The following is a 22535-nucleotide window of genomic DNA, read 5'->3' on the forward strand; positions in this document are numbered from 1 at the left end:
TTGACATGTCTTTTTCAGCCCAGATCTCCCTTTCATGGCAGTTGCCTCTTACCTATCTTTCCACTTAAGATAGGTAAGAAGTTCCTGCCGTGCTTCTTTCCTTCCTGCTCTGCCCAGCTCGGCTTACACACCTAGAGCTGCCAACTTTGACTCTCCACACTGTCTGCTGATCCCATGGAGCAGAGTTTGCCTCTGCTCAGTGCTTTTCTCATTATAAACAGCTCTCAGAGGAATTATGTTGCATAAAAAAAAACACAATTCCTCCACCTTGTCAAACTTTCAACTTATAGAGTATATAATCATCTACCTAACACCCAACCACTGAAGTTATTCTACAAATAGAAATCATTTTCAGTTACTTCCTCTGGCTGTTCCTTTCTTATTTTAAGCCATGAAATCAATTTAAGATGGTCCTAGATGAGGAAACACATCCTGATAGTTGGCAACAGGCGTCTTCTATCATTGGAAGTGTGAATGAACGCAAAAGCTATTTTAGATGAATAGATAATTTTGGAGCATAATAATTACATCTTGCCTGGAATATGTATGCATGTGTGTATGTGTTTTACTAATATAGAGAATCTCTTGATGTATTGAATCCACATTTCTATTTGTTCATATACACTTGTACATTTGGGAATACCTGTGCCTGGTGCTGTACTCCTGGCTCTCTACAGGATTTCATGGCCCAAAGGACCAATTTTCAGAGACCAATGCATCTTGTCGAACTAGGTCTGAGGCTAGGATCTGGGAAGAATACTAAGGACTTTGATGGATTATCACTAAAATTGAACTGTGCTGAAAAGTTATAAATCTTCAGCTTCCCTCAGGCTTAGATGGGACTGATTACTAGAAGGATCATCAAAGTCACCAAGCTGTCCTGAGCCCTAAAAAGTACATTAAAAAGGGCATCATCTGCCAAAAATGTAAACAAGTGTAATACACATTCCATGCGTATGAAGTTCAGGCACTAATCATCTCAGATAAATGATAAACAAATGATGAGTTACATGTAAATCAACAATGTTGTCAAAACATTGCCCTTTTAATCCCAGATAAATGATGGAGTTTATAAAAAGAGATTTTTGAGAGTTGTGGAAGATTGTTTAAGCATACATGGAAAGTGGTTTAAGTGCTAATCCATTGCCGTTTATGTAAACTGCAGTTGTATCATCAGTCTTTGCTGCATAAAATTGCCTCATCATTTTATAAATCCATAGGCCTAGTTGAAACTAGTCCCTGCTGGAAATAAATTTTTCACATTAAGCTTGAACATTTTAAACTCCCTTCTCCATACACATAGTGACACAGTCTTGAAAACCTCTACTCAAGACATGACAAACTTTAAAGCACTGCACAATTTTTATAGGGTGTCACCATCTATTCAACTCGAAAAGATCTAACGATTCAGAAATGCTTCCACATCAAGATGTTTCACAAGATACTTTATAAATGAATTTGGATTCTACTGAAGCTGTTACACATCTGCTTTGCTTTACCCATGAAGAACACAAACATGTTGATGGTTTCAGTCCAAGCCCTTTTTGCAAACAAGAAGGAAATGCAGAATGTTCAGCTAATTGCTAAGAGGAAATCCATATGTGTTATTTGCTTTCCATGAAAGGACAGGTCCTTTTGCTATTTAATTGATGAAATGTTGTACACAAAACTGACAGTGATTAATACCATTCTAAGATGCCATTTTAAGAGCTGTAAGTGTAATGCTCTGGAATATGTTCTTTGACATTTACATTGCTATTTGCTAGGTATAAAATCTAGTTCTTGCCTTAAGCATTTATATTGGGGGAAAAAAATGTTAAGTAATTTCAAATGGCAATGTCTTCCTGGGGAGCCAATCTTTAAAAAGCCAGAAGCCAATCACTTTCTGTCCGTGATTTCCTTGCTATAAACAAACAAGCAAACAGCATGCTACAAATTCATCTAAAAATATTTATCAGGCACCCAAAGGATATTGTATGTGATTTCCCCTTGATGTGTCTCTTCCCATAAAGAGGCCAGATGGGTATTAAATGCCGCAGATCCAAGACACCTGGAGTAAAGTGATTGAATTCTTAGTGGCCTCTTCCAGCCATGGTCCTCTCCCCATATACACACATAGAACTCAGCTGGGAAGGCTGTACTGCAGTGAGCCTCAAGACAATACACAATGGATCTCATATTTCCTTATTTGATGTAGTCACAAAAAGAGGTAGGGTTCAAGCCTGGGTTTTCTTTTGTAATCCCCATCACAGAGAAGGATATGAAGGGCTTGTTTTTTCTTCAAAGGATTCACAGTTCATTATACTTAAGCTTTCCCCAGTCCTGTGACCTCTCATTCTCCCTCCCCCCACTAGTGCATTACTGCCATCCTGAATCACTTATAGCTAACAGAGATAACAAAGTCTCTCTTTTGCATCTGCTTTTCACATTATTCCTGATACCACAAGTATTCAGACACCAGAATCTTACAAAAACAAACCATGCAAAATAAATCCAACAGACCTTAGTGCCTGAGTGTCTTGATAAGTGCCTAAGTGTCTTGATAAAACCATCATTTTCTGTTCTGTATTTCTCATGCCTCAGAGATGAAAGCAGTTACCACAAATGCAAGTATTTTTAAGAGCCAAGCAGGTGAGTAGAATGGGAGAAGAAAGCAAGGTGGCATGAGTGTAATGTCAAAGGTTCCAAATGCTACCTTTAAAAAGGCACAATGGTAAATAGGACAAATTGGCAATTGACACTAGCCTCAGTGGCAGAGAAGTCACAGGGTTTCATGGAGACTCTGACATATATGCCTATCTAAAAGAGATAGCCATTATTAAGCTCCATCCAATTATTTTGTAGGCAAGAATATAAGCCCAGTATTGCTAGAACTTAGTGTCACAAGGCTGGAAATTAAGATTTTCATGTGAATTCTCTCAATGTTTAAGTTTTTTTAAAGTAATAACAACTAAGTCAACTGAAAAGAAAGAAAGAAGAAAGAGAGTCATTTGGAAGAGTTATAAATGTCCAGGCTAAAATCTCATCTGTGGACCAGATCAGGTCCAAATGCTGAGGTTTTGCACCTCTAATCTTGGCGGTCCTCAGAAAAAAACTTTTCTGATTTTAATTCAAGCACAAGATTCATTACTACTTAAAGTTTTGATACTGAGAGGAGTTCCCATCGTGGCGTAGTGGTTAACAAGTCTGACTAGGAACCATGAGGATGCAAGTTCAATCCCTGCCCTTGCTCAGTGGATTAAGACTCCGGCATTGCCGTGACCTGTGGTGTAGGTTGCAGATGCAGCTCAGATCCCACATTGCTGTGGCTCTGGTGTAGGCCAGCGGCTACAGCTTCGATTCAACCCCTAGCCTGGGAACCTCCATATGCCGTGGGAGTGACCCAAGAAATGGGAAAAAGACAAAAAAAAAAAAAGTTTTGATACTGAGAACCTTTCCACAAGCTAAATTTGGAGCTCTGCTATTCAAATCTTCCTTGAAATCTCCTGTCAGAACCAGACTCAGTAAAAACCTAAAGGAAGCTGATTCTCTGGTTTCCTATCATTTATCTTGAACTCTGGAGGATGAACTCCATGATATGCAATATACATACCAAGAACCAACTACAGATCAATTTAACTTCTATCCACTAATCTCTTCAGCTATCCAGAAGTTCTTTAATGCAAAACAAATCATAAGGAAAGATAAAAGAGAGTTGGGTCGTGGTGATAATAAAAATCAGAAATGGCAGTGAAGGCCCAATAAGCATTTTGAAAATTGGAGAAACAGCAGGATTAGTTTAGGAGCAAGGAAAACAGCAGCGATATGGTGACAATTTAAGCACTTGCGCAACTACATAGCATTGGTGGAATTCCACTGCTTTCATGGGCCACCAACCAACTGAAACTTCCTCCTCCTCTTGATGTCTAGGCATATAAGGCTGTTTATGAACCACAGTGTGCTATTGTTTCCTACCATAACCTGCTTTACTGCTTTAGGGTCCCTGATGTCAATGCATGCAAACACTCTCACCCCACACACATTCTGAGTTCAAAGACAGAGAAGTCACCTTTCTGAGAGCCAACAGAAGGCTTCTCTGCCAGTTTCAGCTCTATTCTGAAGATGCTGACCAGGGGAAAAAGTCAAATCCTTCATCCAAAACCTCCTTGCTACTGGGAGGGCCATAGACTGCCAGCTGTCTTGTGCCAGCCTCTTTATGATTTGTCTTTGACAGATCAGTATCAAACCAAATAGCTATAGGCCAACCAATTAAAAAAAAAAAAAAAAGCAGAGACTAAGAGATTCATGCCTGCTGGTAAAAACTTAAGCAGGCATGTGGGTAATATGAGTATGACAAGCTGGCAGCCCACAGTCTTTTTGAAGTGAAGAGCAAACAAGCCGAGGATTTTTATAATGCGGGCTTTGTCCAGTAATTCAGCCAGAAGCTTTACCAATACAGCTGCTTCCAAAAACTAAAACACATGGGGCTGAAAGCATTGCAACTTAAAGCAAACAAGATTCGCAGCCAGGACCAGCATTCCCAGCAGCTGAAGAGTAGACACGCTCTGCCACTAAAAATAAAGTAGTGGCTAGATTTTGAATGTTTCCCAGACAGACCAAAGTAAATGATGATGGACAATTATAAACTGTAAAATGAACAACTAAAAGAGATCTATGATCAGTGTTGAAAATAACAGCTACAAAAAGCTCTCTTGGGTTGGAATGGGAGGGTCAGAAGGGGATTCTGAGAGAGATGTCAGATATGAAAAATTAAGTTGTCTCAATTATTTTCTTAAGAAATATGTAGCACTGTCTACCTTTACTCTCAAGAAATTTATGTATATATCTCACAACCTAGCAAAGGTGAATGGACTTATATAGTATAAGAATACGCAGTTCTGAAGTCTGCATTCAAAACAAGTTACTGTCTCCATTCTTTTTGTTGCGCTTCACAAATTTGTTTATCCCTACAGCCCATTTCAGGGGGCCACAGCCCCTAACGGCATATCTGCCTTCAGCCCGACTGAACTGAACTGGCAGTAGAACAAGAAAATGAAGAGGCCATGTCCTTTCTATTGATGAGAAAATTCTCCTGTCATAACACTAGATCATAAATATCACAAATAAATAAATCAGTAAATTCCCAAATATTATGCTGTGATTGCCCAAAGGCCGGAATACTAGAGCACAACTAGGCTGAGACAATGCTTAAGTTTCTCTTACAAAATGGGTCAGTGATCTCTCTCATCAAAAGGAGAAATTCTTCAGCTTTCCACAGGTAGCCCCAAAAAACCTTAAACTACTGGGCAACTTAGTGATGTACACTAAAGTGTAGGTAGATTAGGAGGACATAAAGGGCCATTTCAGCCAGAAGTGCATTCTTCTGGGGGCATAATTTGCGTTCCTACATCTATCTATACAATAGATTCCCCGTTACAGTAATTATTATGAATTATAGATAAGCACTCTGTGTGTAATGTTCTGCTTTCCATTTCCTACAAATCAAATTACCAAGGGTTATATTGGATTGTGGGCATATTTAGAAAATCCTTTTATGGCTGTTTAAGTTTCCTTCTGCCAAGAGGCTCCCATCTTTCCTTTGACCAGATGCCCCCAAAGTGCTGGCAGAGGGAGGCTGGGACAGGGTGGAGCTGACCGGGTCATAAAAACCAACATCCAGACCAACACAGGCCTCAGAAAGCCATCTTAACTGGGAAACAGTTGAACCTTAAAGCTGGACACATGGCAGGTGTTGAGAAATTACTTGTTGAATGTCTACATGGGTTATTATCCCAAGGAGGCTGCTGACAGAAACAGCTCCTATTGAGAACGTCTTCTAAATTGGAACCCTAGCAATGACAGCTCCCTTCCTCAGGTGCTTGACAAGGAGTAAAATGGGCCATTCCTGCCATTGTGGGTGGAGGACTGGGATGTTCCCACAAATTAGATTATTTCTACACATGATTCCTATTGTGAAGAATTAACCCCCAGATATTTAAATTCCTTGATCAACTTATCATATCGAATTCTGGGTACCTTTGCAGCCCTTTAGATCATAGTGATGGGTTGTGTGTAAGCATGAAGGTCGGAAGTCTACCACTACCCTATAAAATCTTCAGTTCTAAGGAGCTGCAAGGACCAAAGCTACAGAGAAGAAAAAAAAAAAAACCCTAGGCTAAAGGTATCCACTATTCTTGCCCTTTCTATAAGTTCCCCATGATCCAAATATAAGATGCTCTCATCTAAACTTAGATAGCATCCCCCAGGACTATTTTAAAGGTGATGGCTAGTTGTTCAATGAAATAAATCTTGCTCTGATGCTAATTACTGGGAAAGATATTTTATGATAAAAAGAGCTAATGTTTATTTAATACTTACACTGTGCCAGGGACCGCACTTCATTTTGTACATGTGTTATTTCACTTAATCGTCTCAACAACCTAGTGAGGTTAGTAGTATTATTTATCATTCCTATTTGACAAGGAATTTACATGGAGAAACTAAATGCCATTTTCTTGAATTTACTCCTAAGAAGTGAGTTCAAATCCAGGCAGTATGGCTCTAGAATTAGAATACCTAATCACCTTCTATAAAGCAGGGCACACTCCATAGTGTAAAAGTGCACATTAACTGCATAATTGTCTAAGTGCTAGGCCAGTAATTCTGGGATCTTTCCTGTCTCTCATCTGAAAGTGAAGCTAAGGAATTGAACTACCTCAGTGGTTTTCAAGATTGGTCGAGCTCCCTTTGGCCTGACTGGGACAGAAGAGGAAGATGGGGATAGCAAGGCTCTGTTTCCTCACTCAGTTTCAACCCCAATCCTTCTGCTTCTGTCTTTTTATATGTTAGTTTTAGGCATAAAATTTATTTTGCAAGAAGCTTCTGAACTTTAAACCTTTTGAAGCTCACTAGACTAGAACAGAGATTAAAAACTACTGACCCATAGTCTAAATGCAGACTACAGATTCTTTTGTTTGGCCCCAAAGACTTTTGTTTTGCTTTGCTTTAACTTAAAGTATACACCAGCACTTAAAATTTAGAGGTTTTTTACTTAGAAATTGAGCCTCTCCCTGAAAATCTCGACATATAAATATTGGGCAGACCTGTCCAGAAACCATTTTCTGCTGGGACATGCATTCTGCAGGTCCCCGCAAGCTCCCACTCAGCCCACTTCATTCGACACTATCCTTATCCAACCCCTGTAGACATTTGAGTATACAGTCACTAGTCTGGATAATCTTTAAAGTCCTTCCTAGTCCTGAATATATCCCTGACTGAACTGTAAGATTCTAAAGGAAAGGACTTTTTCTTACGCACATTCAGTATTCCTCAGCACTTCTTACCATCATGTCCCCCATCCTCACTCCCATCTCAAGACATACACACACATGCACACATGTGTGCGTGCATGCATGTGCACACACACACACACACACATGAGAAGTGTTCAATACATAATAGATGTCCAAAAATTGTTCTCAGTAATATTTACATTTTACTAAAGAATTTTGAGCCACCAATTTCTTAGCCCAAATAAATGCATTTCTAATGGTATTTTTCATCATGCTGTGGGTCAGCCAAACCTGAAGATATTTGGGGGTTGAACGATTCTGTTACTAAAGAAGTTTGTTTTGGGTAAATAAGGACCTTCTCTGGTACCTTAATTAATTAGAGTTTATTATAAGGGTATTCAAGGGCATAAAAGAGTATTACAGAACACCCTTAGAGGTGAAGATATTTAGGAATAAGAAAAATCCAATAAGGTTCCAGTGGCCACTAACCTTACTGGCCCTTTAATAGGAGGACTTTATCTCTTGCCTTTATAGTAGTGACTCAACTCCTTTCTGGTGGCATCTATTCCTCTCACTAGTATTAATTAACCACCTTACCTCTACTCTCTGTCATTTCTGTTTCAGTTTCTACTTACTCATAAATTCTATTTACTTTTACCATTGGTCTACTCATTTTTTTTGCTGCTTCAAAACCTCTTCTTGTGGTTCTTTTTAGAGTCTACTCCCTCCCAAAACCAACTAATTGACTCCTTCCCCAGATGCCCTAGTTCAAATTCCTGAGCTAGAACATCTGACCCAACTAATCTCCATTTTGCCTGTTCATACATTTTTTCATGCCAAACCATCTGAGGACACTGGCCAGCTTAGGGATTGGTTAGGGATCAGACCACCCTGGTCCAATCAGATAGGTCTAGGAAGGGGATGTGCGGCCACCCAAGGCTGCTCCCACATCCCACTTGTGGGTAAGGCTCTTCACTTTGGAAGCAAACTATTGACATGGCAGGCACTATATTAGACCTCCGCAACAGGATCTTCAGACTTCAGTTCAAATCATGCTAGTGTCTCCATCTTTGAGGATAGTTTCCCCCTGAAGTAGAAACCAAAGCTACAACTATGTTGCTATAGCATTCTTATTCAAGCAACTTTTAGGCAGGAGCTATCAGAGGACCTCTGTGATTCCTGCATGCTCTTTGATGACACCTCACTCTAACTCCACGAGGCATTGTCTCTCAAAATACGGACCTCAGTTGTTTTGCAGGCATCTGTACCAACTCTTACACGTTATTATCCAGGTTTAAATTCCAGTGAATTGTACTGACCCACAAAACTCTTTATCAAGTCCATTTCCATGATTTCAGATACCATCTGTAGGCTAAGGAATCCCAGAAGTTTAAGTCCAGTCTGGATCTCTTTCCTGAATTCCGTTTCAGTCTAACCCATTTCTACCTAAATGTCCCAAAGTTATTTTATGTTTCCTTAATGTTGCTGAAATTCATCCTGTCCAAACTAATTTTTTCTGCCTTATTCCCAATTAACCTACTCTTCTTCAACTATCTAACTGCCCATATAATAAATTAGGGTGTCACCCTTGATTTTTAGTTCTCCCAGGCCCATAGCCAATCAATAATTACCTTTTCTATGGAATATTACTTGCCATTTATCTCTCAACTGTGTCTCTAGTGCTCACCTCCACTACCAGTGTGGAATAATATTAATTTTTCAGAGGCTGATGCTCTCTGTCACATCTAGTTTTTAGTGTAACGAGGCTGTTCCCTCTGCCTAGAATATGATCTTCCCATCCACTATTCCCATCTAAACCCTAAACTCTTTTTGTCTAATTCCTACTGATCTTTCAGGTATCAAGTTGAAGTTACTTGCTTCTGGAAGACCTTCCTGACCTGCCAACTCTGGGGCAAGCACCCTTCCTATGTGCCTTGGGGCTGCCACTTATCCCTTACCACATCGTGTTTGCTCCTCTATAACTGCCACTAAACTATTTGCTCACTGACACAGGACCATGTCTACCTTGTTTAAGTCTGACACATAGCAGTGGCTTGATAAATATTTGTTAAAGGAATAAATACCCTACTCTATAAGACTTATATGCCTTTAATATACTTCTTTAAAATGCATTCTGAAAATAAAGTTGTGATTTAGATAAAGTTTCAAAGAATTCTGTAAATAGCCAAAGACATGGACAGTCTTAGAAACAAAACAGAATGAATAACATACAAATAAAAAAAAAATGTAAAAATCAAATGAAGATGCAAGTCACATAGAGTCATGTAAATCACTAGGAGAAGGAGAATACAAATTCCGTACCTAACTGTATTCCCCAGCCCATATTTCTAAGGACGGTAGCACACCATACTCCTGAGAATTACAGAATACTTTTTTTCTTTTTCCATTGATCATACACTAATTCATACTTTTGAAACTCAGATATTCGGATAACAAATAACCAAGTGTTGGAAGGAAAGTTACAAATTATAGTCATATGTCACAGTCCAAGCAAATGGCAGCCGAATTTCCCTATATAAATTGTAGAACTCTCTTATGATTTTACAAGATGTATTGAAAAGAAAAACAGTAAAAGGGAAATTCATTTTTTACTCAGTTAACATAGTATATGGGTAAAGGGTTCATGTTTAACCTGTTACAGATGAGTGAGTTTTTCCAGAAATGCAATTTTAACAAAGCATAATACCATTGAGATATTAAAACTGAATTTAAAAAATTTTTAAATTGTTAACACCCTCAGAGCAAATCATGCTAATATCATATGTTTTAAGTAATGCCACACACTTTAAATAAATTACTTGGTGAGCAATAACAGATTCAAAAGAGACAAAGGAAAAATAAAGCTGATCAAAGACCCTATTAACAACAAAATGACTTTGACTAAAACTGTAAACTACAAATAAAGAAGTATTTATGTGGGTGACCCTTTCATATTTTTTATGATTTTATTGCTATGGCTAGTGCTGCTAATTGTTAATAAGTCCAAAGTTGTCACTTTGAGAGTGAGACAGTAGTGATTAATCCATATTTTTCACATTAAACTGCTATAATTTACTGCTAAGAATGAGTATAGTAGTCAAAGCAAAAATCTTATTTGCTTTAAAAGTGACAGTGGAGTTCTCATCGTGGCTCAGCAGAAATGAATCTGACTAGTAACCAGGAGAACGAGGGTTCGATCTGTGGCTTCTTTAAGTGGATTAAGGATCCGGCGTTGCCATGAGCTGTGGTGTAGGTCACAGACGCTGGCTCAGATCTGGCATTGCTGTGGCTGTGGCATGGGCTAGCAGCTGCAGCTCCAGTTGGACCCCTAGCCTGGAAACTTCCATATGCCACAGGGATGCCCTAAAAAGACAAAAAAATAAAATTGACAGTTATTGCTACTTCTCATCATCCTTCCAACATTTTCTCATAAGAGAACTCAGAGTAAATTTCTGGTGAGGGATTACCTCAGAGAGAATGTGTACGAAGCCAAAATCTGCAGCCTAATGCACTTCCCTGCCAGTGTGGGGGAATGCAACAATTTTGCCTTGGGCTGATTAAAGAGTATTTAATGGTAAGTGGGTGAGGTGACTTTCTTTCACCTCTACACCCTCCCAAAGCCCTACCTCCCAAGGTCAAGTACAACCCCTGACCCTAACTCAACATGGGTGGGTCCCCAAACACTCCATTTCTCACCCACTGTAGGAACAAATCTTCCAGTAGCTCCCACCTAAGTGCTTCCTGCATTATGATCATTTGAGGATGTGGGCTTTGTCATTTGAATATGGTTTTGTCCTGATCTCAAGTTTAAAAAAAAAATAAAATGTATTTTGTCACATTCTAATGTAGAAACTTGAAATATTCCCAGAAGAAACATAAACTTGTTCTGGCAAAGCCATTTGGGGATTATTAGTTGGAATCTCTTGGCTGTAGTCAGAAATAAGTGAGCATCCATTCGTAGCAATCCTTCTAACATTATCTCTGTTTGCTTTGTTATTATGTTTATAAGTGCTTTTGGAATCCATGCTAGTCTTAAAAAAAAAAAAAAAAAAAGATCTAAGATCTTTTTTACTTTTTTCCCTTAAGTCAAGGAAAGCAAAGTTCCAAAAGTAAAACATTTTCATAGAATATATGAGGGACATGAAAAAAAATCCAAGTAGAAATCCTTGTGAAATATATTTGTGCTCAGTGGAATTAGACCTCTTCCTAGGGTCCCAGTGACTATCAAAACAGATGTGTGATATCTGTGTCTGTCAGGTGTCTCTTTAAAGCCTTACATGGTTGGCTTGTCCTTGTTCAGCTCAGAGTCATTTAAAAAATACTTTGAGAGTTAGCCATGAGAATTACAAATCATTTTTCAAAGGTATGTACAGCTCTGCAAATTACAATGAGTTTACAGGTGCAGTCTTATTCTGTGTAACCTAGAGATGAAAGAGCTATCAAGGACATTGATGCTCATTGCTGCATCGATGAAATCCTCATGAATTCAAAAATCGTAGGAATAATCTCTTTCATGGAAATAGATCTGTGAAGCTGTCAAGCAGATGGCATCTGATTTCCTCCGAAACGAAGAGGCCTTGTGATAGACTGTGAGGGCTCCAACAGCAGTGGACAACAAGAGAAGAAACAGAGGCAACAATCTTCACTCCCTTGATAACCTGCTGGAACTTGGAGGGATGAAATGGGGAGCACACAGTGTTGGTCAGTCTCTTGTACCTTGGTTTACTTCAGGCTCATGGGCACCTGAGAGAATAGCATTCTCTTCTCTGAAATTGAGGAAGCCTAAATATGAAAAGGTTAAGTGACTCATGTAAGATCACCACTCTAAAAAATTCCATAGCAAGATTCTCACTCAAAAAGGCAACAAGAAGGAAGAAGCACTTGCCCTTGATTCTTCAAACAAACACACACACACACACTCACTATCAGCTCATTCTTCCCATCTGTGTACACTTTTCAGCCCCTTTTCTGATACTGCGTTCTTTTTACGGTTCAAGGCTTTCCTGCATGTTGATGTGAACATGATTTTCTTTGTTGCTTGTTCCCTCATGCTGACCCTGGCATCAGCTACCAGACTTATAAATGTTTCTCATTCTCTCTATCCTCCCTTTCTGTCAGCTTTCCCTTTCCTTTGCAAGCACTACTGTCTGTACTTCTACCCATGCTGATGCAGCTAAGCACTGCTAATGAAAATCCAGGAACTCAGCTGACCTGGTCTAATAAATTCTATATTGTCACACTGGCTTGCTTACTGCAAAGCAACATAACTACTCCTCCCTGACCACAGATGGCTCTCAGATCAATATCTGAGGTCTTGACCTCTCATCCTTTTTTTCTGATGACGTATTTTACATTGTCTACAAAATAACTCTCTGTGGGAATCTGCCAAGATCTAAAACTAATAATGACAAAGCTAAGCCCAGTGCCCTCCCCTCCAACCTTTGCTCCATTTCAGCTTGTCTTCTATGGTCAGGGGGCACCATTATCCATCTGAGCACCCAGCAGTATAAATGTAGGGTCCCCTTCAGTCTGTCCCCCAGGTTCAGCACAAATTCTGCCAATTCACCCTTCCTAATCTTGAGTTCATGTGTTCACACCTCCACCTCCTTGTTCCCACCTCCACCTCCTTGTTCCCACAACTAAATTAAAACCATTAATACTGGAAACCTACAAACAAAAAAGTCTCCATCTCCCCATCCCATCTACCCATCACACAGAACAACTGCTGTTGGCTCATACTTGAAATCTCCAACATAATCAAAGACCCTTTGTCATCTGGCCCCTCCTACTTCTCCAGCCTCAGCCGATGATACTTGCCCTTTCGTACATGAGTCTTTTCCTTCCTTTCTTATCCCCCTAACTTGACATGCTCTTTTTACCTCAGAGCCTTGGAACATTGTGTCCCTTTACGTGGTACGATCTTTACCTCGAACTAGCCAGTTCCTGCTCAGAAGCTTCCTCTAGCCTCCATTTCTAATTAGATTTCTTTATCACTCCCTGTACTTTTCCTTCCTTGCCCTTATCATGGTCTGTAAGTATATTTCTGAGTGAGTGCATATTTCCAATTGTTTTTCCAAGTAAAGGGAAGAGCATTTGCAGACGATCAGAGAAGAGAAAGATGGTGGCCTGTTTGTAACACTGGAAGGAGTCCAGTATAACTGAGCCTGGCACTGAATGATGATGATACTTTAGAGCAACTGTCTAAGTCCATGGAGAGAAATTTCATTATTAGCCTACTAATAATGGAAAGACAATGAAGAGTTTTAAGCAGAGGAGTAATATGATCAGATTTACATTTGTAGCTCATTCTAGGTAAAAAATGAACAGGAGGGAAGAAACAAGAGTGCATATATAAAGACAGTTTTGGAGGTTTTTGGAGGTGGTCTGAACTAGGAACATGATATGAAAGTGGAGATGGGTAGGTAGTTAACAGAAGTGTTTCTGTATTAAAATTGATAGGCTTTACCCACTGTTTGGATGTAAGAATGAAGGTGTATATGGGGGGGGGAGGGCAAGAATGAGCCATAAATATCTTCATTAAACCTATGGATAGTTGATAATGCCCCACACTGAGAGATAGTATGGAGGAGGAGCAGAGGAAAAGATATTGATGGTTTTGTTTTAAATAGGTTGCATTTGGGAGTTTTCCAAAGAAGGGACATAAATATATCAGTAAGCAGTTGGATCTTCTGAGTTGCATATGCAAATTTGGGAGTATTCAACAAACTCTTATTTGTTTGAAGTTGTGATATGGCCTAAGGATATAGAAAGGGTGTAAAATGAGAAGAAGAGATTGCCTAGGACATTCTCATTGCTTGTGTTGCCCCCAAACAATCTTTCTGCCAAACCTTATCCCTTCAAAACATTCAAAACCTTATTCAAAACTCACATTTTCCATGAAGCCTTCCCAGATTCACATTGCCTTTATCCTATCATTTCAATAACACTCATTACCCTTGAAAAGTTATCGTTGGCCTCATATATATTTATATGACTCTCCTCAAGCCAGTGTTATGTTGCAAGCTCCCAAAGGACAGGCTTCTTGTTTCTTCTTTCATTAATTATATGCGTTATTCATTTGATTAGTGTTTTTGACAAGCCATCTCTATACCTACAAGTGATATGTACCTATTTGGGCTTAAAAAATTTTGAGTTTCCTATTGTCACAGAACAACTTTAATAATTTACATAAATGTTTTTATTTTGGCCGAGTTATGTATGTAAGTAAGAAGATATAATCTGATTTAGTCAAAATAAACAGTTGGAATTACAGCTCACCAACGCATTGACCAAAGAAAAACATCAAGGCAAAAATGCTATCAGATCATACAGCCAGCCAATGACTTCCAACTGGCATGGTTAGGCACTTTGAAATGTCATTTATAGCCCTGTCCTGGATCTTACATAATTTGGCTTACACAGACAATTCCCCATCCATTTAGACTTCTCTAAGAATTGACACTTGTCAAAAAGCATTACTGACAAAGTGATGTTGAGCACCCTCATCAGCTGGTCACCACAGCAGTGTCCACTGGTGGCTGGCCAGAGAGAGAGAGCTCTGGGGCTGCTTGCTGATGTCGTTCCACCAGGCCGGTCTTCCTCTGAAGCCGCTGAATTCCAGTTCTTTTTCTCAGACTTCCCTTGAGCTGAAAGGTTTGGAAATAGCGACAGGAAAAATGGTACTACTAAAAGTTGTGATCAGATTTTCACCTCACTTGACATCAAGTCAATTAATGATCCTTTCTTTCTGACTGTCACATAGCAGGTTTTCAAAAAATATTTGTTGAATGATTCAAAGAATGAAATATGAATTGAGTACATAGGTATATGCTAAGCAGTGTACTATGTGTTTGAGCCTTTTTAAAAAAACAACACCCAGGATATTTTTTCATCAGTATGTGAAAGATGAGGGAACCAAAATTCAAAATAGATGGTTAATCTGCTCCAAATCAGATGGCTAGTAATAAAATGAGCATTTGAACACAAATCGAAAATTTTCCTCCAAGTAAGATTTTCTGTATAGGCAAGGTGAGGTTATTGTTCTAAGCAGAAAAATACGCCTATTAAGAGAACTTCAGGAGTTCCTGTCGTGGCGCAGTGGTTAACGAATCCGACTAGGAACCATGAGGTTGCGGGTTCAGTCCCTGCCCTTGCTCAGTGGGTTAATGATCCGGCGTTGCCGTGAGCTGTGGTGTAGGTTGCAGACGCGGCTCGGATCCCGCGTTGCTGTGGCTCTGGTGTAGGCCAATGGCTACAGCTCCGATTGGACCCCTAGCCTGGGAACCTCCATATGCCGCGGGAGCGGCCCAAAGAAATAGCAAAAAGACAAAAAAAAAAAAAAAAAAAAAAAAAAGAGAGAGAACTTCAGTGGTCGAAAGAGCAGAAGGCTTACATGCTCCCACCTTTGAGCTACTCAGCATTGATTGGTGTAGCTGCACATCCTGTGAGGGACCTTGGCAGCCCAGGTTATGCTACAGGCATGATTTATCTGAGTTCCTCCCTCTGTGTAGAAGAGATGATGTTCTATTCAAATATATATGAAGCTAATCAGTTAAATAAAACTGTACAATCAGCCCATATCACTTAAATCAGAGTACAGTTTTCCATCTGTTTCAAGTGATTCACAACCTGCAAATTCAGGGTCAAGCTTATATTGTGTGCACAGTAAGCAATTCCATGCCCTAGGCTGGCTTTAGTTCAAGAAGAGTGTCCTAACAATTTCTGGCTATCACAAGTTCTTTATTAATGCTTTATGCCTAGGTATTCTTGCAAAACAAAATGTCTCCATAGAGGAACTAGTACATAAAATTTCTAGCCAATTAAAATGAATGGGTTTTCAAGTCACTTCCTGTGAGCTATAGGAGAAGCATAGCAGCACCTACCATGTGTATTATGGTGTCTTGGTGAAGAATACTGAATATGGGAGTTCCCGTTCGTGGCGCAGTGGTCAACGAATCCGACTAGGAACCATGAGGTTCCGCATGGTTCAGTCCCTGCCCTTGCTCAGTGGGTTAATGATCCGGCGTTGCCATGAGCTGTGGGGTAGGTCGCAGACACGGCTCGGATCCCGCATTGCTGTGGCTCTGGCGTAGGCCGGTTGCTACAGCTCTGATTAGACCCCTAGCCTCGGAACCTCCATATGCCACGGGAGTGGCCCAACAAATGGCAAAAGACAAAAAAAAAAAAAAAAAAAAAAAAAAAAGAATACTGAACAGGTAAATAGGTTGATATCCAAGTGTCACTCTCTATAGCCTACCAATGCTGTGGGTTTGAAGGTTAATTAATCTCCAGGAGGCTACATTTTCTCACTTGTACAATTAGTAAAAATACTAACCTTATATTCCTTTAAGTATTAAACAATGATAATTACTGTTTAATTACAACTTATGGTTAAATATATTTAAACTTCCCCTTCACAGTGAAAAGCGGAACCCATTTCATAATGATATGTGATACAATTATTTTTGGAAAAATCTGTAAAAGTAGAGATCACTGATGTGAAAAGATAAAGAAAATGCAAGCATCCTTTCATCTCGGCAAATAAGTTGTAGTGTATATGTGTATGCGTTTGTGTGTGTGTGGTGATAATAATGAGTGTGTATACAGTGGTCTGTATTCTGAATTAGTAATGTCAGAATTCTACACAGATAACACTTGTAATGGTTTTAAAGATAGGAATATCGTTAAACTAAAAGCCTGCTAAAAATTTCAAAATCCTAGTCTTCTAGAATGTAAAAACTCTTAGTCTTTAATGCCAGATTTTTAACTATTGTATTAATTTACTTGGGCTACCATAACAAACTACCACCAACTGGATGGCTTAAAACAACAGAAATTTATTGTCTTAGTTGGGGAGGCCAGGAGCCACAACTCTAGGTGACACGAGGGCCACATTACCTCTAGAGACCTTGAGGGGTAGCCTTCCTTGCTTCTTTCAGCTTCTAGTGGCTGTTGGCATTCCTTGTGGATGTTTCATTCCCATCTCTGACTGCATTTTCCCATAGACTCTTTTTTATTTTTATTTTTAATTTTTTTTTAGATATGACTATTTGCAATGATTTTTATTTCTCCATTATGGCTAATTTACAGTGTTCCCATACACTCTTCTAAGGACTCTTGTCCTTAGATTTAGGGCCCACCTGAATAATCCAGGATGGGCTTCTCTCTAGAGTCTTAATTAATATTGCAGAGAGCCTCTTTCACAGGTTTTGGGCATTAGGACATGAACATACTTCGTTAGGGGCCACCACTGTAACTAAAAACAAATTGTATTAAATTTTGAGATTTTAATCATAATAAATTATAAAAGTAGTAGCTCTTACATATTAAGTAAACCTATATGCATTCTTTCATCTGTTTAATATTGACCAAATGCCTTCTTCATTGAGACAGTATTTTAGGCAATTGATATTCTATGGTGAATGAAGCAGCTGTGGTCCATGCTGCCTTCATGGAAGTTACAGTCTAGTTTAAAAGACATTCAATAAACAACTAAATATATACTTACACACAAAATATTGTGGCTACTCATATGGGAAAAAGAGCAAGGTCGTACATAAAAGATAGATCTAGGTAGAGTATCCAGGGAAGGCTGCTTTTATGGAAGATTTAAGCTAAGATTTAGAATATGAAGGACCCAGGCACACAAAGAATTAGGGAACAAGGGAATTTGCAGAAGGAACAACTTATGCAAAAACCCTAAAGCAGGGAAAGTGGAAACCATTTCCAGAAACTAAAACAGACAGTGAATGAGTGAGTATAGAGAGAAGGGCATGAGATATGTTCGGAGGGGTAGACAGGGACCAGAGCATGCATAGCCTCTTAGTTAATGGTAAAGAATCAGGTTTTATTCTTAGAGACATAGGAAAATTTTAAAGTAGAAATCTGGATTTTTAAAGATTACTCTACTTGACAGATTGAGAATACACAAGGCCAAAGTAGAAACAGTGCAGTAGTCCAGACCAGAGGAGGCAATGGTGACCTGGTCAAGGGTGAGCAAGATGTATGAGAAAAGAAGGTAGGATGGAGTGACATTAATGAAGTGAATTACACAAAACATGATAAAGGATTTAAATGTAGGTGAGGGAGAAGACTGCATCCATGCCAGGTATCTGGCTTGTACTAAATAAATTTTGAAAGCATATAGTGAGATGGGGAAAGCTGCAAAATGTATAAGATTATGAAATGAGGCATTTAATGAATAATTAGTACAAGCATTCATTTAGTGAGACAGTTAAATTTATGTGTCAACTTGGCTAGGTCATAGTACCTAGATATGTAGTTAACACCAGTCTAGATGTTGCTTGGAAGACATATTAATTTTATTTTTTTAATTTTTTATTATAGTCAATTTACAATGTTCTGTCCATTTCTGCTGTACAGCAAAGTGACCCAGTTATACATATGTACACATTCTTTTTCTCACATTATCCTCCATCATATTCCATCACAAGTGATTGGGATAGTTCCCTGTGCTATACAGTGTTTATCTATTCCAAATGCAATAGTAATAGTTTGTATCTCCTAACTCCAAACTTCCATTCCATCCCACTCCCTCCCCCTCGGCAACCACAAGTCTGCTCTCCATGTCCAAGAGTTTTTTCTGTTCTGTAGATAGGTTCATTAGTGCCATATTTTCATTCTACAAAAGTGATATCATATGGTATTTGTCTTTCTCATTCTGACTTACTTCACTTAGTATGAGATTCTTTTCCATCCATGTTGCTGCAAATGACATTATTTTGTTCTTTCCTATGGCTGAGTAGTATTATATTGTGTATATGTACCATATCTTCTTAGTCCATTCATGTCCATGGATATTAGGTTGTTTCCATGTCTTGGCTATTGTGAATAGTGTTGCAATGAACATAGGGGTGCATGTATCTTTATTTTTAATGATTTTTATTTTTTTTCCATTATAGCTGACTTACAGTGTTCTGTCAATTTTCTACTGTATAGTAAGGTAACCCAGTCACAAACACATATATACATTCTTGATTCTCACATTATCATGCTCCATTATATGCATGTATCTTTTTTTTTTTTTTTTTTTTTTTTTTGCTTTTTAGGGCTGCACTCGCAGCATATGGAGGTTCCCAGGTTAGGGGTCTAATCGGAGCTACAGCTGCCAGCCTACACCAACCTATAGCAACATCAGATCTGAGCCACGTCTGTGACCTACAACCACAGCTCATGGCAACGCCAGATCTTTAACCCACTGAGTGAGGCCAGGGATCAAACCCGCAACCTCATGGTTCCTAGTCGGATTCATTTCCACTGCACCACAATGGGACCTCCCTCATTTATCTTTTTAAATGAAAGTTTTGTCTGGATATATAACCAGGAGTGGAATTGCTAGATCGTATGGTAGTTCTATATTTAGTTTTCGGAGGTACTTCCATACTGTTCTCCACAGTGGTTGCACCAAATTACATTCCCACCAAAAGTGTAGGAGCATTCCCTTTCTCCGTATCCTCTCCAGCATTTGTTATTTGTAGATTTATTAATGGTGGCCATTCTGACTGTTGTGAAGTAGTACCTCATTGTAGTTTTGATTTGTATTTCCTACTAATTAGTGATGTTGAGCATTTTTCATGTGCCTATTGGCCATCCATGTCTTCTTTGGAGAAATGTCTGTTCAGGTCTTTTGCCCATTTTTCATTTGGGTTGTTTGTTTTTTTGCTATTGAGTTGTATGAGTTGTTTGTATATTTTGGAGATTAAGCCCTTGTCAGTTGCATCATTTGAAACTGTTTTCTCCCATTCCATAGGTTGTCTTTTTTTTTCTTTTTTTTTTTTTCTTTTATTTTTTCCCACTGTACAGCATGGGGATCAAGTTATTCTTACATGTATACATTTTTCCCCCACCCTTTGTTCTGTTGCAATATGAGTATCTAGACATAGTTCTCAATGCTACTCAGCAGAATCTCCTTGTAAATCTATTCTAAATTGTATCTAATAACCCCAAGCTCCTGATCCCTCCCTCTCCCATCAGGCAGCCACAAGTCTATTCTCCAAGTTCATGATTTTCTTTTCTGTGGAGATGTTCATTTGTGCTGGATATTAGATTCCAGTTATAAGTGATATCATATGGTGTATTTGTCTTTGTCTTTCTGACTCATTTCACTCAGTATAAGAGTCTCTAGTTCCATCCGTGTTGCTGCAAATGGCATGATGTCATCCTTTTTTATGGCTGAGTAGTATTCCATTGTGTATATATACCACTCTTCCTAATCCAATCATCTGTTGATGGACATTTGTGTTGTTTCCATGTCCTGGCTATTGTGAATAGTGCTGCAATGAACATGCGGGTGCATGTGTCTCTTTTAAGTAGAGTTTTGTCCGGATAGATGCCCAAGAGTGGGATTGTGGGGTCATATGGAAGTTCTATGTATAGATTTCTAAGGTATCTCCAAACTGTTCTCCATAGTGGCTGTACCAGTTTACATTCCCACCAAAAGTGCAGGAGGGTTCCCTTTTCTCCTCAACCCCTCCAGCACTTGTTATTTGTGGACTTATTAATGATGGCCATTCTGACTGGTGTGAGGTGGTATCTCATGGTAGTTTTGATTTGCATTTCTCTTATAATCAGTGATGTTGAACATTTTTTTATGTGTTTGCTGGCCATCTGTATATTTTCTTTGGGGAACAGTCTATTCAGGTCTTTTGCCCATTTTTCCATTGATTGATTGGCTTTTTGCTGTTGGGTTGTATAAGTTGCTTATATACTCTAGAGATTAAGCCCTTGTCCGTTGCATCATTTGAAACTATTTTCTCCCATTCTGTAAGTTGTCTTTTTGTTTTCTTTTGGGTTTCCTTTGCTGTGCAAAAGCTTTTCAGTTTGATTAGGTCCCACTGGTTTATTTTTGCTCTTATTTCTATTGCTTTGGGAGACTGACCTGAGAAAATATTCATGAGGTTGATGTCAGAGAATGTTTTGCCTATGTTGTCATGTAGGAGTTTGATGGTGTCCTGTCTTTATTTAAGTCTTTCAGCCATTTGAAGTTTATTTTTGTGCATGGTGTGAGGGTGTGTTCTAGTTTCATTGCTTTGCATGCAGCTGTCCAGGTTTCCCAGCAACTCTTGCTGAATAGACTTTCTTTCTCCCATTTTATGTTCCTGCCTCCCTTGTCAAAGATTAATTGACCATAGGTGTCTGGGTTTATTTCTGGGTTCTCTATTCTGTTCCATTGGTCTGTCTGTTTTGATACCAGTACCACACTGTTTTGATGACTGTGGCTTTGTAATATTTCTTGAAGTCTGGGAGAGTTATGCCTCCTGCTTGGTTTTTGTTTCTCAGGATTGCTTTGGCAATTCTGGGTCTTTTGTGGTTCCATATAAATGTTTGGATTGTTTGTTCTAGTTCTGTGAAAAATGTCATGGGTAATTTGATAGGGATTGCATTGAATCTGTAGATTGCTTTGGGTAGTATGGCCATTTTTACTATATTGATTTCCCCAATCCAGGAACTTGGAATATCTTTCCATTTCTTTACATCTTCTTTGATTTCTTTGATTAAAGTTTTATAGTTCTCGGCATATAAGTCCTTTACCTCCTTGGTCAGGTGTGTTCCGAGGTATTTGATTTTGTGAGGTGCAATTTTAAAAGGTATTGTATTTTTGTATTCCTTTTCTAATGTTTCATTGCTGGTATACAGAAATGCGACTGACTTCTGAATGTTAATCTTATGTCCTGCTACTTTGCTGAATTTCTTAATCAGTTCAAGTAGTTTTCAGGTTGAGTCCGTAGGGTTTTCTATGTATAGTATCATGTCGTCTGCATACAGTGACAGTTTTATCTCTTCTCTTCCTATTTGGATGCCTTTTATTTCTTTTGTTTGTCTAATTGCTGTGGCTAGGACTTCTAAAACTATGTTGAATAGCAGTGGTGAGAGTGGGCATCCCTGTCTTGTTCCAGATTTGAGTGAGAAGGCTTTCAGTTTTTCCCCATTGAGTATTATATTTGCTGTGGCTTTTTTTCTTTTAATGGTTTCCTTTGATGCTCAAAAGCTTGTAAGTTTGATTAGATCACATTGCTATATTTTTTTTATTACTCAAATGAATTTATCACATCTGTAGTTGTATAATGAGCATAACAATCTGATTTCACAGGATTTCCATCCCGCAGCCCAGGCACATCCCCCCACCCCCCAAACTGTCTCCTCCAGAGACCCTAAGTTTTTCACTGTCTGTAAGTCAGCATCTGTTCTGCAAAGAAGTTCAATCTGTCCTTTTTTCAAATTCCACATGTCAGTGAAAGCATTTGA

General features: G+C 38.9%; 1 long non-coding RNA gene across 5 annotated transcripts in view; it reads left to right on the forward strand.

The window, feature by feature from the left end:
• LOC110259772 (uncharacterized) overlaps nt 1-22535 on the forward strand; it is an 835641-nt gene that overhangs the window by 655812 nt on the left and 157294 nt on the right. The window contains exon 7 of one of the 5 annotated variants that reach the window (XR_014838464.1): nt 11795-11972. The exons of the other annotated variants lie outside the window; for them this stretch is intronic. This is a non-coding gene — a long non-coding RNA (uncharacterized LOC110259772). The remainder of the gene's footprint in view (nt 1-11794; nt 11973-22535) is intronic. 5 annotated transcript variants of the gene reach the window in all.

The sequence above is a fragment of the Sus scrofa genome, chromosome 2, assembly GCF_054392235.1.
Source record: "Sus scrofa isolate SSC_HxYL_T2T_F1_AM1 chromosome 2, Sscrofa_HxYL_maternal_Yorkshire_Landrace_v2.0, whole genome shotgun sequence".
Taxonomy (NCBI): Eukaryota; Metazoa; Chordata; class Mammalia; order Artiodactyla; family Suidae; genus Sus; species Sus scrofa.